Raw genomic sequence first — 13,113 nt, 5'->3', positions numbered from 1 at the left:
GCTACTATTATGTCCGAGCATGCTCCTCACTGTCATTTTATTTCTATATATTGTCATCAAGTATATGATTGATTAATGAAAGAAATATGAATCCTTGAAATAAGCAAATTCATTCTTTCTCTTTTAATAGTAGAACACAAGCCAGATGAAATCATTTTTTACAGACTCTGTCTTATAAAATTGACAAAAGTAAAGTTCTGGTTAAAGATGTATATATGTATCTGTGTATGTGTGTATCTTTGTATGTGCGTACATATGTATCTATGTGGTCTGTGTGCCTATGTGTATGTGTGTCTGCATATGATTGTGTATGTTTATACATGTGTGGTATAAAGTGAATGAGACTGTATATTTACATATATATGTGTATGAGTGTGTGCTTGTGTGTCTATATCTCTATGTGACTGTATTTGCGTCTGTGTCTATATCTCTATGTGCTACATGGTGGCTTAATTTGCATTTGTGTGTGTGTGTTTGTGTGTGTGTAGTATAAGTATGGGTTTGTGATTGTGTTTCTGTCAGTGTGCTCTGTGTTTGTGTCTACATGTGCATTTGTGCAAACGTGTATGTGCCTGTGTTGTATGTGTATGCCTGTAGGTATATCTGTGTGGTTGTATATGTGTATGTGTCAATGTGTTTGTGGTTGATGGCAGGGAGAAGGGTAAAGCTACACTATCCTATTCTGTACTTGGTGCAAATTAGGAAAAGTTGCCCTCTCTGGTGGGACAGAGCAGCCTCACAGGCACAGGGATTGGCCAGGAGAGTGGGGACTGGATTTCACATCCCATTGGCCCCCTCATCTGGTATCTTAGGGCGGAGAGCAACTTGGTGAGCATGAGGGGTTGGAAGACCTGAAGTCCATTCAGCCTCTCTTCTATTGTACAGGCCCCTTCCCATAGAACTCAGTCTGAAAACTGATGTTCTCTAATTGTCTCAAAATTACACGATTCCAGAGGTGTTCATGGCAGAGTTCCTCTACCTGAAGTCCGGGCACTGCAGAGCCTCCAGAGGGCTCCTTCTTTGACTCAGCCTCAGGCCTTCAGCATGCCTTCCCGCAGGTAGACCTTCTCTCATGTCTCTTTTTGGAAAGCTCAAGCCAGAGAGTCCTGCCTTAGTATCCTATGGCCTTAGACTCGCTTCTGCCACCTGTTGCCTTGTTGTAGAAAACACGTGTTGAGGTTTAGGGTTGCATATTGCCATGGCTCATTACATGGTTTACAGTTTTTAAAAAAATGACTCATGACTAAAAGGCTGTGGGGTTGTGATTAGGTGGTGTTAGCGGAGAACGATATGGGTGGTGTGGGACTAGTTTAGATGGAGAGTGAGGAACAGGGAGTGGATAAGCAGTTCAAATGTGGAAGAGAAAACTGGTGCTGCGGGTTGGCTCTAGAAGGATCATTAGGACTTACATTCCTTCAAAGCCTTCATATCCAATGAGCTGCCCACTTCAGCTTCTCAGCAGAAACTCCCTCTTCAGCAGTCTGACTTGTAGTGTCTTGTGATAGATGACCTTGGGCAAGTTGCTCAACCTTTGTAAGCCTCTCTTTCTTCAGTAATAGCCCTATTTACTTATGTGGGTGGTTAGGAGGAATAATGACATAGTCTATGTGACAACCTGGGAGCACAGCACTAAGTGAATATTGTTGCAGTCTTTTCTCCCCTTTCGCTATACCCTCTTCTTCCACTTCCAGGTGCCCATAGCACTTCATCTGCCCATAGTACAGCATCCAGCTCTGGCCTAGCACTTGGCAAGTGCTCAGTAGTCAGTAGATATTTACTGAGTGAAGAGTTAAAAGAAGTCAGGCAGGCAAACTGAGGGAAAATAGTTAGTAGTAGGCAAGTAATAAAGTAAGTTGAAACATTTCCCCATCTTTGGAAATGAACTAATAGCATCCTTTGATATGAAAGTTGAATAAACAATGATTTTGTATCTGTAAAATATAGCTGTAGGTGATGGCCAGGGTGGGGAGCTCAGTAGACACTTCGGATTACTGATTTCCTGTTTGTGATCATCTGCCAGGTCTACAGTGGACCATTTCAGTTTTCCCTTTGATATGACAGGGCGAATTTGGAAGAGAGAGTGTGTATGCAATGGCACCTGTTCCTACCAGAGGGTCAAGTTTCAGAGAGGCTTAAAGGAATCTAAATGGTGAAAAGAAGAAAGGAGAAAACAAATCTTATTAGTAATGACAGATGCAGTAGGCAGGTAAGGGCTGTCATCACCGCAATTATATACCAGGTATTAATCACCTGCTATTATAGAGCACTGTGCTAGTTGCTGAGATTGTGAAGTAGAATTCCAGGTTTTTGCCCTCCGGAGGCTTCCAATCTAGGAAATGGAATTGGTTAGAAGATAAAGAAGTATCAAACACTGTATGTCTGTTTAGTACTGTGACAAATGCTTAAAGGTATTTTGTAAGATATAATCATTCTCCAAGGAGAATCTAAGGTTCAGAGAGATTAAGAAACTTTCTCCAGCTCATCCATCAAACAAGCTGTAGAACTGGGAGAAGGCCCAAGTCTGTCTGGCTCTAATGGCATTGTACTGCCTATAGGCCTCTGTGTAAGAGCATCCGGGCAAGCATGTGAAAAAGAGAATTAACTTGACAAGCTATCCTAGGTTCCATGAGATGTGAGTAATATTTGATGATTGTTGCAGGAATCCTACAAGAAAAGATATTAATTGAGATAGAAGGAGGAACTTTACAGAGGAGGTACATCCTCAACTAGATGCTGAGGGCAGAATGTGAATCCAGTAGGAATGAAGGGAGCGGCATTTTAGGTGGAAGTAGGCATGGTATGTGCAAAGGTGGGAAGTGGGAAAATTTTCACCTTCTGGGTTTCTGTTATGCAGCATGGAGTACCAGAGAGAGCACAGCCTGCTCCAAACTTACTAGTAGTGCTTCCCCAGCCCAGTCACCCAATTTCCATAAACCTCAGTTTCCCTATCTGTGCAATGGTTGTGATAATAGGCATTTCATAGAGTTATTGAGACCAGAGACAATGTGCATAATGTTATCTACGTCCTCAAAAATCACCACTCTAAATTAAACTTCAATCGAAATCAGCTTCCCTCTCTTATAGTTTTCTGTTTTCCTTTCTACTTGCACTTGAATCAATTATATATTTGTGTGTTTATTTCTTTAATGTCTGTTTCCTGACTGTAAGTTCCATGAGGACAAGGAAAATGTCTGTTCATCTCAACACTATCTCTTTAATGCCTAGACCAGTACTCAATAAATCTTTGTTGAATGAATGAATACGTAAATGTAGGAATGAATAAATGAATAATAAGATCAATTTCTATGCTATGATTCTAAGAATCTTAGGAAAATGTCTCTTTTCTCTGGTAATGGGCAGGTTGCTAATGCAGGAAAAGCTTTCATAGAATGAAGTTAGAGCATTACAGGGCCTCCACAGGTTACCAGAGAAGCACCATGACTCGTCTGTCTACTATATGGAACCATCTCTGAGCAGGAAGGAAATTACACCAACTTCCAGCTCAGCTGGTTCCAGAGTTTCACAACCCAGCTCTGTCTTGCTTACTTCTGACGTGCTACTTCACTGGTATGACCTGCAGTGTGCTTAGTGGATAATGACACTGCATAATCCCCATGCTGCCCCACAATGACCCTGAGTGATGTCTAGACTTTCCAGTAATCAAGTCTTATAATTCAATGCAACACAATAACCTTTTATGTATTGTTGGGGAGGAGAATAGGGAATATATAGATGCACTGATAATTACTAGGCATTTGATATATGATCTGTGATAGAGATAAGGGCAGGAAACTAAAGAGTACAGAGGAAGCTACATGGTCCAGCCTGATGTGAAACAATGGATGTATGGTTGGATAACATTTATATATTTTCTTTTTTTTTGGTTTTTTTTTTTTTGAGACGGAGTCTCGCTCTGTCGCCCAGGCTGGAGTGCAGTGGCCGGATCTCAGCTCACTGCAAGCTCCGCCTTTCAGGTTCACGCCATTCTCCTGCCTCAGCCTCCCGAGTAGCTGGGACTACAGGCGCCCGCCACCTCGCCCGGCTAGTTTTTTGTATTTTTTAGTAGAGACGGGGTTTCAACGGGTTAGACAGGATGGTCTCGATCTCCTGACCTTGTGATCCACCCGTCTCGGCCTCCCAAAGTGCTGGGATTACAGGCTTGAGCCACTGCGCCCAGCCACATTTATATATTTTCAAAGTGTGATTATATATTTCATCCCTTCCTGGTCTCCCTGTAGTCATGGAGAAGTATAGATAGCATTTGCATTATTTGTTCCTATGATATATATAGAGAAACTGAGGCAATTGGTGGTGGTCCGGGACATAGATCTGGTTTCAGTGGCTGTCTTAGTCTGTTTTGTGCTGATATAACAGAATGCCAGAGGCTGGGTAACTTATAAAGAAAATAAATTTATTTCTCACAGTTCTGAAGGCTGGGAAGTCCAATGTCAAGTTGCTGGCATCTGGGGAGTGTCTTTTTCTGTGTCACCCCACGGCAGAAAGTGAGAGGGTGAGAAAGAGGAGTTGGGAAATCTTGGGAAATCAAACTTGTCCTTTTATAATGAACTCATTCCTGTGACAATGGCATTAATCCATTCATGAGGGTAAAGCCTGCATGGCCTAACCACCTCTCATTAGGCCTCACCCCCCAACACTATTGCATTGGGGACTCCAGTTTCCAATAATGCTTTCTTGGGGACACATTCGAATCATAGCAATGGCAGATAAAAACTCATGGCCTAGAGCTCATGACCGCCAGTTTAGGGATCTTCTGAACCAAACTGTCATTCACCCTTATGTTAGACAGCAGTATGAGCATGCTTGCAATTTCACAATGTCACAGAAGGTGGGGGACCTTCTATAATATGTCCCCTATGCATTTTTTTGATGGAACATCAGAATATAATAAATTAGTGATACAGAAGTGCTGGGAAGTGAAGGGTGTGGTCCCTTTAAATGATAGGGAAGGGGACAGGGACATGCTTACGTGTGCCCAAGGACTTGGTGAGGACAGGCATTTTTGTTTTCCTGCCCAAATATTGCATTTCCCAAGACCACCCTGGCCTGCCACGCCCCCATCCTGTGCCTATAAAAACCACAAGACCATAGCAGGTAGACACACAGGTAGCTGGACATCGAGGGGAACACATCAGCGGAAGAACACACGGGCAGCTGGATGGTGAGTGGAACACACTGACACCAGCAGGCCACCAACTGGCAGAATGACATGGAGTTTGACTGGGGCAGTCGGAGGAGAGCCTGGGCCGTCAAGCAGCCCGACTCCAGGGGAAAACCATCTCCCTTTTGGTTCCTCCACCTGCTGAGAGCTACTTCCACTCCATGAAACCTTGTAATCATTCTCCAAGCCCATGTGTGATCTGATTCTTCTGGTACAGCAAGGCAAGAACTCCAGGATACAGAAAGCCCTCTGTCCTTGCAATATGGCAGGGGTTTAATTGAGCTAACACAACCACCCATGGACGGCTAAACTAAAAGAGCACCTTGTTACACATGCCGACTGGGGCTTTGACTGTAAACAGTCACCACAGACACTGCTGTGGGGTCAGAGCTCCACAGCCTGCCTATCTGTATGCTTCCCTAGAGGTTTGTGCAGCGGGGATTGAAGAAGTGAGTCACACCCCCATTGCATGCCCTTTGAAGGGGACAAGGGAACTTTTCCCGTTTCATTAGGAGTTGGCAAACTAAGACTCGTGGGCCACATTGTCCGTTGCCTGCTTGTGTAAGTAAAGTTTTATTGAAACATAGTCACACCTACTCATTTACTATTGTCTATGGCTGCTTTTACATTACAAAGTTGAGTAGCTGCAAGGGAGACTGTATTGCCCACAAAGTCTAAAATATTCACTATCGGTCCTTCACAGAAAAAGTGTGTCAGTCCCTGGAATAAATGAATCAAATGGAAGTAAATGGAAAAAAAAAAAAAAAAAAGGATTCATTCATTCATAATAGGCAGTGTATCACAACTGAAAAACATAGTGAAAACTGGTTTCAGACAAACCCAGGTCAGAATCTCACCTTCGCCACTTGGCTGAAAAACTTTGAACAAATTATTTTTACTCTTTGGGCCTGTTTCTGCATCTATCACCTTGTAAGGTTGCTGTTTGATAATTCTATGATACAATGTAATGTATCTGTTACAGTGTAATTTATCTGTTATTAGGTTTGACCCTATACAATAGAAAACACAAAATAAAAGCGACTTACACAGGACAGCAACTTTTTCTTTCATGTGGAGGTCTGAAGGACAGTGGGTGTTGATTGGTCCGGTGCCTCCTGCACTAGGAACCCACGTCTCTTTCATTTTGTTGCTTTGCTGTGTATGGGTTTCATTCCCGAGGTCCTTTCATGGTTCAATATGGCTGCTGGAGCAAATAAAAAATCAAATACACAAAAGCCTAGAGAAAGAGCCATCCATAGAGGCCAGGCAGCAAATCCACTTATTCAAGTCTAGCCAAGATGAGACCCCCTTGCCACAGTGCATGAAACCAGCATATTTCACTTATTCCGTTCTTGGGGTATGTTGAAGCAGATCTGGAAGCAATGTCTTCTGTGTATTAAGCATCTAACACTTTACAAAGCATTTTCATATGTCTTACCACACTTATTCTTCATAATGCTCTGAAAAGGTAAGATGAATACATCTTAATATCATTATTCCTATTGAACCCTTGATTCACACAGCTGCTGAGTAACAGATTCCAACGAGTCTACAGCTAGGTCTTTGGATATGTTGCTGGTAATGAAAAGGTGAACAATCATGGTGCAGAAGAAAGAAAATGAGCCAAACGAGGATCCCTGGTAGAGTTGCAGTGCAAAGACTGGGGCTAATTGTGTGGCCTCAGCCTCACTGGGCTGTTCTCACCTGTAAGACCAAGATAAGAGCACTCATTTACTTCTGGGGTTGTTGTGAAGATAGCAGACAATCTTACTGCACCTGCCACTTAAGATCAGTTCAGTGAAATTATTATCTTTCACAGGTGTGTCTTTGGAAAATCACTTCCCCTTCCTGGATCTCAGTTTCCTTTTCTAGGAAAACGACATGTTTGGACTCAGCGACTGCTAAACTTGTCTCCCCAATCTCGAGCTCCCTCAGCCTGGGATCGTGCCTTTTATGAAAATAGCTCGGATTGGAGCTCAGGTTGGAATTCTCCCTTTGATTGCTTCCTAGCTGTGTGTCCTAGTAAGAGCTAAAAATTTCGGATTCCCCACATCTGTAGAACAGGGATACATAACATGTAGATTATTAGAAAGGGAAGGCATGTGAGAATTAAGTGAGTTGGGTGTCCAGTACCCAGTAAATTGTAAAACTTCTCAAAGGCAGGGACCCATCTGTTTTGCATATTTACAGAATGTCATACGTTGAAGTACGGGGCTTGGCCACGGGGTTAGAACATTTCTGCAAAGAGTAAGGAACCAGACACAAAGCAAGCAATCAAGAATTGTAACCATGCAATATTCTTATTATTGCTTACACTCGCCTACAATAGTCCTGGTGTTTAGTAAACTAACACAGACACCCATCCGGGGCTGCGGAGAGTCCGCCTGGGTGAGCTCCGCAAGGTGAGACCCCAGAGCTGGGAACTCGCAGCCTGAGCAGTCGCAGCCTAGCCGGTCTTGGGTCCGCGCTCCTCGCGCCCTGCCCGGCTCTGCCCGCGGAGGTGCCGGCCAATCCCACGACCGGTTCAAAGGGCCAATCAGGCCGCGCTTTACAGGGGCCGCGCCTGACGCGGCGGGGCCGTGCGCGAGGCGGTGCTGCAGCCGCCCCCGGGACCGCCCTGCCCAGGCGCCGTGGGGCTCGGTGCGGCTACGTGCGGAATCTCTCTAGCTAAAATGTAATTTCAGATTGGACAAGTACTGTAAGTGACCCGCCTCTCAGTCCCACGTGGGCGCCGGGGGCTTTTGCTGGCGCGCAGGCTCTCAGCGCGCACGCCCAGAAAGAGGCTTCTCCAGCCCGGCCCTTCCCTCCCTTTTGCCGCAGTAGTTGCCTCCTTTTGCCCTTTCTCCTCCTCCCCTTTCTCCTCCTCCCCTATCCTCCTCCTCTGGCCGCTTAGTCTCACACCCGCCGGGCCGTTGCTCCCGAGACGTTGTTGAGTCCCCTGTGTCCTCTTCTGGGTGAGGCGTCCGGCCACTCAAGGGAAGGGAAGGGAAGGGTCGGCCTTGACTGTATCCAAGGCTGCCCGTTAGGTGTCTGGAACCCGGGCTGCTTCCTCTCCGATCAGTGCCCATTTGACTATATTCAGTTCTCTTTCTCTCCTCCGCTTACCCTTGTAGGACATTTTCCCAGCATTTGAGGAGCCCTTAATTCACGTCTGGCTACCGAAGGCATTTTTAGGCTAGTGTTACTTGTAGCTTTAAACGCTTCCAGCACTTGTGATAATGTTTGAGGCACAGATGAGTTTAGATGAGATAATGCTGTTTGTTTACAGTTGTCCTGAGTAGGAAGGCCTAGGGATATCTTTCCATTTTTATCCGTTTCCTTTTTATTTGAAGATTGACAAGGAGCCGGGCGCGGTGGCTCACGCCTGTAATCCCAGCACTTTGGGAGGGCCAGACGGGCGGATCACGAGATCAGGAGAATCGAGACCATCCTGGCTAACACGGTGAAACCCCGTCTCTGCTAAAAATACAAAAAATTAGCTGGGCGTGGTGGTGGGCGCCTTTAGTCCCAGCTACTCGGGAGGCTGAGGCTGGAGAATGGCGTGAACCCAGGAGGCTGAGCTTGCAGTGAGCTGAGATCGCGCCACTGCACTCCAGCCTGGGGGACAGAGCTAGACTCCGCCTCAAAAAAAAATAAAAAAAAAATAAAAAAAAAAGATTGATAAGGTGCAAAATGGTGAATTTCCCTCATCTTGGGCTGTTTTCCACTAAAGCACTTCTGTGTCTTAACACAAAATCTTCCCTGAAGAGTCAGTCATGACGTGACCAAAGTCTGAAAAGCAGTTATCCTTAGATTAAATTTTAAAGTATGAGACCAGGAGGGGTGAGGTGCTTATTCTTTTGAATTGTAAATCATAAAGAAGGGAGAGTCTTTTATGTTGTGGCTGTTATTTAAATGGTAGAGTTTTGCTTTGTATAGTTTTTGCTTGCTTTTCCTCTTTTTTTCTGTGATCCACCACGTGTATGTCCTGATTTTTTTCCTTTTTAACTTGCTTGCTGTATTTTCCAGCCAGATGACTGCCGCTTGGTCTTTTGGGAGTCTCCTGTTAATGGGGCCCTCATGCTTGGCTCTTGACCTGATGGCCACTGGCCTGGCTCTTGGAGGACCTCCTAGTGGGAGGCCCAGAGCGCTGTTATTAAGGATGATTTGGGGAACAGATCAGAGGGGGTCAGCTGGGCCTGGAGATCGATTTTGAGGGGGAGGGAGGTTGGGAGCCTGCCTGGCTGGATTTGGAAGTCAAAACATGTGTGCTGGGAGAAGGGCATAACCCCAGAGGGTGGAGAACTGTGTCTTTCTGGATGAAATTAAGAAGTTTACTGGGAGGAGGCTGGGCCTTCCAGGCGGTGTTAGTTTTTGCTGTGGGCCTTGTCTTTTCCTGGAATTTGGTTCCCTTTCCCTAACCTTTCACTTATTAGTTTAAATAGTTCCCTTTACCTAACCTTTCACTTATTGATTTAAATAGTTTAAATCACAGTCAATTACCAGCTGGTTTTTAAAACAATTTGAGGTAATGAATCTTGCCCTTAATCTCCTAGCCAGAGTGGAACCCCCCTACCCCCACCCTCAAGGGGATTTGAAATGATTCTTTTACCAGAATGTGCTACAGAGATCACTTACTCTCTCACCCGCCCACCTTTTTATAATGGAGGGACATAGAATCAACCCAAGTGGTGTAAGAGATCATCCAAATCAGTTCTTCATGTATTCATTTGTTCACTCATCTTGTCCACATACTTTGGGCCCAGAACGGTGGTATCTCTGGGAAAGAGCAGATGAGTAAGACTTGGTCTCTGCTTTTAAGCTTTCATCCATTTTGCTTCAATCCACTTTTATGAGGGAGATTATGTGATAGTGAGATGAGCACAGTGAAAAGTATGCAGAAGACTCCCAGGAGTTGAGAGAAGGGCAAATGGCTCAACATGGGGAAGCCAATTGAGGAGGACTTCCCAGAAGGGACTACTAGAGCTGAGTTCCAAAGCCTAAGTATCAGTGGGCTGGAGAAAGGGCGAGGGAGTTTATGAACCAGGAACAGCATGTGCAGAACTACAGAAGCATGGCACATGGTTGATTAGTATGGCTGCGCAGGAAAGGCTAAGGTGGAAAGTCACCCGACAGGAGGTTGGGGAGGGTGAAGGCCAGATCAGGAAGAGTCTGGTGAATCATCTTAGGGGAGTTTGAAATATATCTCCAGGGCAAACAGTGATGCTCTCAGGTTTATGTTATAGAAAATTAATTCTGGCTGCAGTTTGGAGAATGAATTGGATTGGTGAAGCCTGGATAGAGACAATTGTAGTAATATAGGTGAGAGAGGTGTTAGGGTGTATAGTTATGGGAATGGAGAGAGATTAGGAAAATAGAATGGTTAGGAATGTTATAAAGTTTCGGTGCCACAAAAGAAATAGCACTTGAATATCAAATTTTCTTTTTTTCTTCTCAGCAAGGCAATTTACTTCTATAGAAGGGTATGCCCTCACAGATGGAGCAATGGTGAGCACACAGCTGGATAAGGGAGGGGAAGGGGCTCTTATTCCTGATGCACGTGACCCCTGCTGCTGTGTTGTTCACCTGTTGGCTAGGGTTAGACTGCACAGGCTAAACTAATTCCAGTTGGCTAATTTAAAGAGAGTGACAGGGTGAGTGGTTTGGCGAGAAAAATGGTTATGGCAGAGCAGGAAATTGGAATGAGTCAGGGTGGAGAATGAGCAGGTAATCGGAATGAATCAGTGAGTCTGGGTGGAGCAGGTGATCGAAAAAGGTTGCTTTATGAGGAAGTTAAGTTTAAAAGTAGAAAATAATTGAACATACTGACATATGAATTCTTTGAAGAGAAATTTAGAGCTCATATCTAATGGAAATTAATTACTGATTGAGTGTAGGGATAAGAAGGAATGTAGTCATCAGTAGGTGTTCTTGAGTGGGCTGTTTTGTAGCAGCTTTAGTGAGGAATAATTGACATCCAATAAACTGTACCTATTGAGAGTGCCTAATTGGAGAAGTTTTGTTATATACATATATCTATGAAAACCATCATGACCATCAAAAGAACATACCTGATAACCCCAAAGATTGCTTGTACCCTTTTTAATTCCTCTTTGTATACCCTCTAAGGTAAAGTGTATCTTAAATCTTTTGTCCATTTAAAAAAATGAGCCTTTTATTTTCTTTTTATTGAGCTTTGAGAATTCTTTATTATTGTAATTTCTTTATCACATGTAACTTGCAAATATTTTCTCTTATTTTGATGCTTGTCTCTTAAGAGTGTCTTTTGAAATCAGCATTAATTTTGATGAAGTCTAATTTATAATTTTGGTTAAATGTTACCAATCTGATTTTTTATGGATCATGTTTTTTTTTGTGTTTTATCTAAGATATCTTTGCTTAACCTAAGGTTTCAAATATTCCTCCTATTTTTAAAAGAAGTTTTGTCATTTTTGGTTTTATATTAAAGCTGTGATCATTTTACGATAATTTTTGTATAGGACATGAAATATGGAATCAAGTTTTTTTTTGCATATGGCTATCCAGTGGTTCCAGCACCATTTGCTGAAAAGCCTATCTTCGTTGAATTGCCTTTGCACCTTTGTTCAAAAATCAATTTACCATGTATACATTGGCGCAATTTTGTGTTTTATTTTGTTCAATTGATCTCTTGTCTATTTTAATGCCAATACCACATAGTCTTGATAAATATAGCTTTGTAATAAGTACTGAAATCAGCTAGTATAAGTCCTTTAATTTTGTTCTTTTTAAAATTTGTTTTGATTATTCTAGGTTTTATTTCCATATGAATTTTATAGTCACTTTGTCCATTTCAAAATAAAGGCCTATTTAGATCTTAACTGGAATTATATTGAATGAATACATTAATTTAGGGGGAGAATTGACATTTGAAATACCAAGTCTTCTGACCCATAGACACATTATATCTGTTCATTTATTTAAGTCTTCCTTATTTCTCTAGGCAATATTTTGTAGCTCTCAATACATAGGTCTTACACATCTTTGTTGAATTATCTGTAGATATTTCCTATTTTTTGATGATATTGTAAATGATATTAAAATTTTAGGTATTTTAAAAATTTAATTTCCGATTGTTTTCTTGCTACTGGTATATTGATCGTGTATCCTGAAATCTTGCTAACGTGCTTATTATTTCTAAGAGCTTTTTTTTAAATGCCATCAGATTTTCTATTTAGGTGATCCTGTCATCTGTAAATAAAGATAGTTTTACTTCGTTTCCAATGAGGTTGCCTTTTATTTTTCTTGCTGTATTCCACTAGCCAGAACCATTGCTTTACATAGAACTGATGAGAGCTGACATGTTGCCTTCTTCCTGATCTGAGGGAGATGCATTCATTTTTTCATCATTAAGTATGATTCATGATGCTAGTTGTATATCTTTTGTAGACATGCTTTATCAGGTTTAGGAAGTTTCATTGTATTCCTGCCTTACTGAGAATTTTTTTAAAGGAATAATGGATGTTGTAATTTTGTTGTTTTTCCTATGACTGTTGTGATCTCTTGTTGCCCAGGATGGAGTGCAATGGCGTGATCTCAGCTCACTGTAACCTCCACTTCCTGGGTTCAAGTGATTCTCTTGCCTTAGCTTCCCGAGCAGCTGGGATTACAGGCATGCGCCACCACACCCAGCCTTTTTTTTTTTTTTTTTTCAGTAGAGATGGGTTTCTTCCTGTTGGTCAGGCTGGTCTTGAACTCCTGACCTTAGGTCATCTGCTCGCCTCGGCCTCCCAAAGTGCTGGGATTACAGGCGTGAGCCACTGTGCCTGGCTGATCATTCGTATTTTTAAAAAAGATTCTTAATGTGTTGAATTACATTATTGATTTTTTTTTCCAGTGTTAAATCTTGTGTTCCTGAGATAAACCCTATTGGTCAGGGCATATTATCCTTTTTTTATATTGTTGAATTTTATTAG

The 13,113-nt window shown here is 42.8% G+C and overlaps 1 protein-coding gene and 1 long non-coding RNA gene across 15 annotated transcripts in view; one reads left to right on the top strand and one right to left on the bottom strand.

Moving 5' to 3' along the window:
* The window catches only part of LOC123568599 (uncharacterized), a 56,767-nt gene extending 49,098 nt beyond the window's left edge, over positions 1–7,669 (bottom strand). Inside the window, exons 1-2 of one of the 2 annotated variants that reach the window (XR_006691980.3) lie at positions 7,494–7,669; positions 6,226–6,883 (exon numbers count right to left, since the gene is read on the bottom strand). This is a non-coding gene — a long non-coding RNA (uncharacterized lncRNA). The remainder of the gene's footprint in view (positions 1–6,225; positions 6,884–7,493) is intronic. The other variant, XR_012419594.1, reaches the window with a different exon arrangement.
* A 71-nt stretch (positions 7,670–7,740) lies between these two features.
* FGGY (FGGY carbohydrate kinase domain containing) overlaps positions 7,741–13,113 on the top strand; it is a 452,310-nt gene continuing 446,937 nt past the window's right edge. For 6 of the 13 annotated variants that reach the window (XM_074005585.1, XM_074005619.1, XM_074005563.1 and 3 more), the window contains exon 1: positions 8,050–8,133. The gene's annotated coding sequence lies outside the window, so the exon portion shown is untranslated. Of the gene's footprint in view, positions 7,878–8,049; positions 8,134–13,113 lie in introns of those variants that run through there. The other 7 variants (XM_065521719.2, XM_074005618.1, XM_065521710.2 and 4 more) reach the window with 2 other exon arrangements.

Source organism: Macaca fascicularis, chromosome 1, assembly GCF_037993035.2.
Source record: "Macaca fascicularis isolate 582-1 chromosome 1, T2T-MFA8v1.1".
Classification (NCBI taxonomy): domain Eukaryota; kingdom Metazoa; phylum Chordata; class Mammalia; order Primates; family Cercopithecidae; genus Macaca; species Macaca fascicularis.
This window is presented reverse-complemented; position numbering and strand designations above follow the sequence as displayed.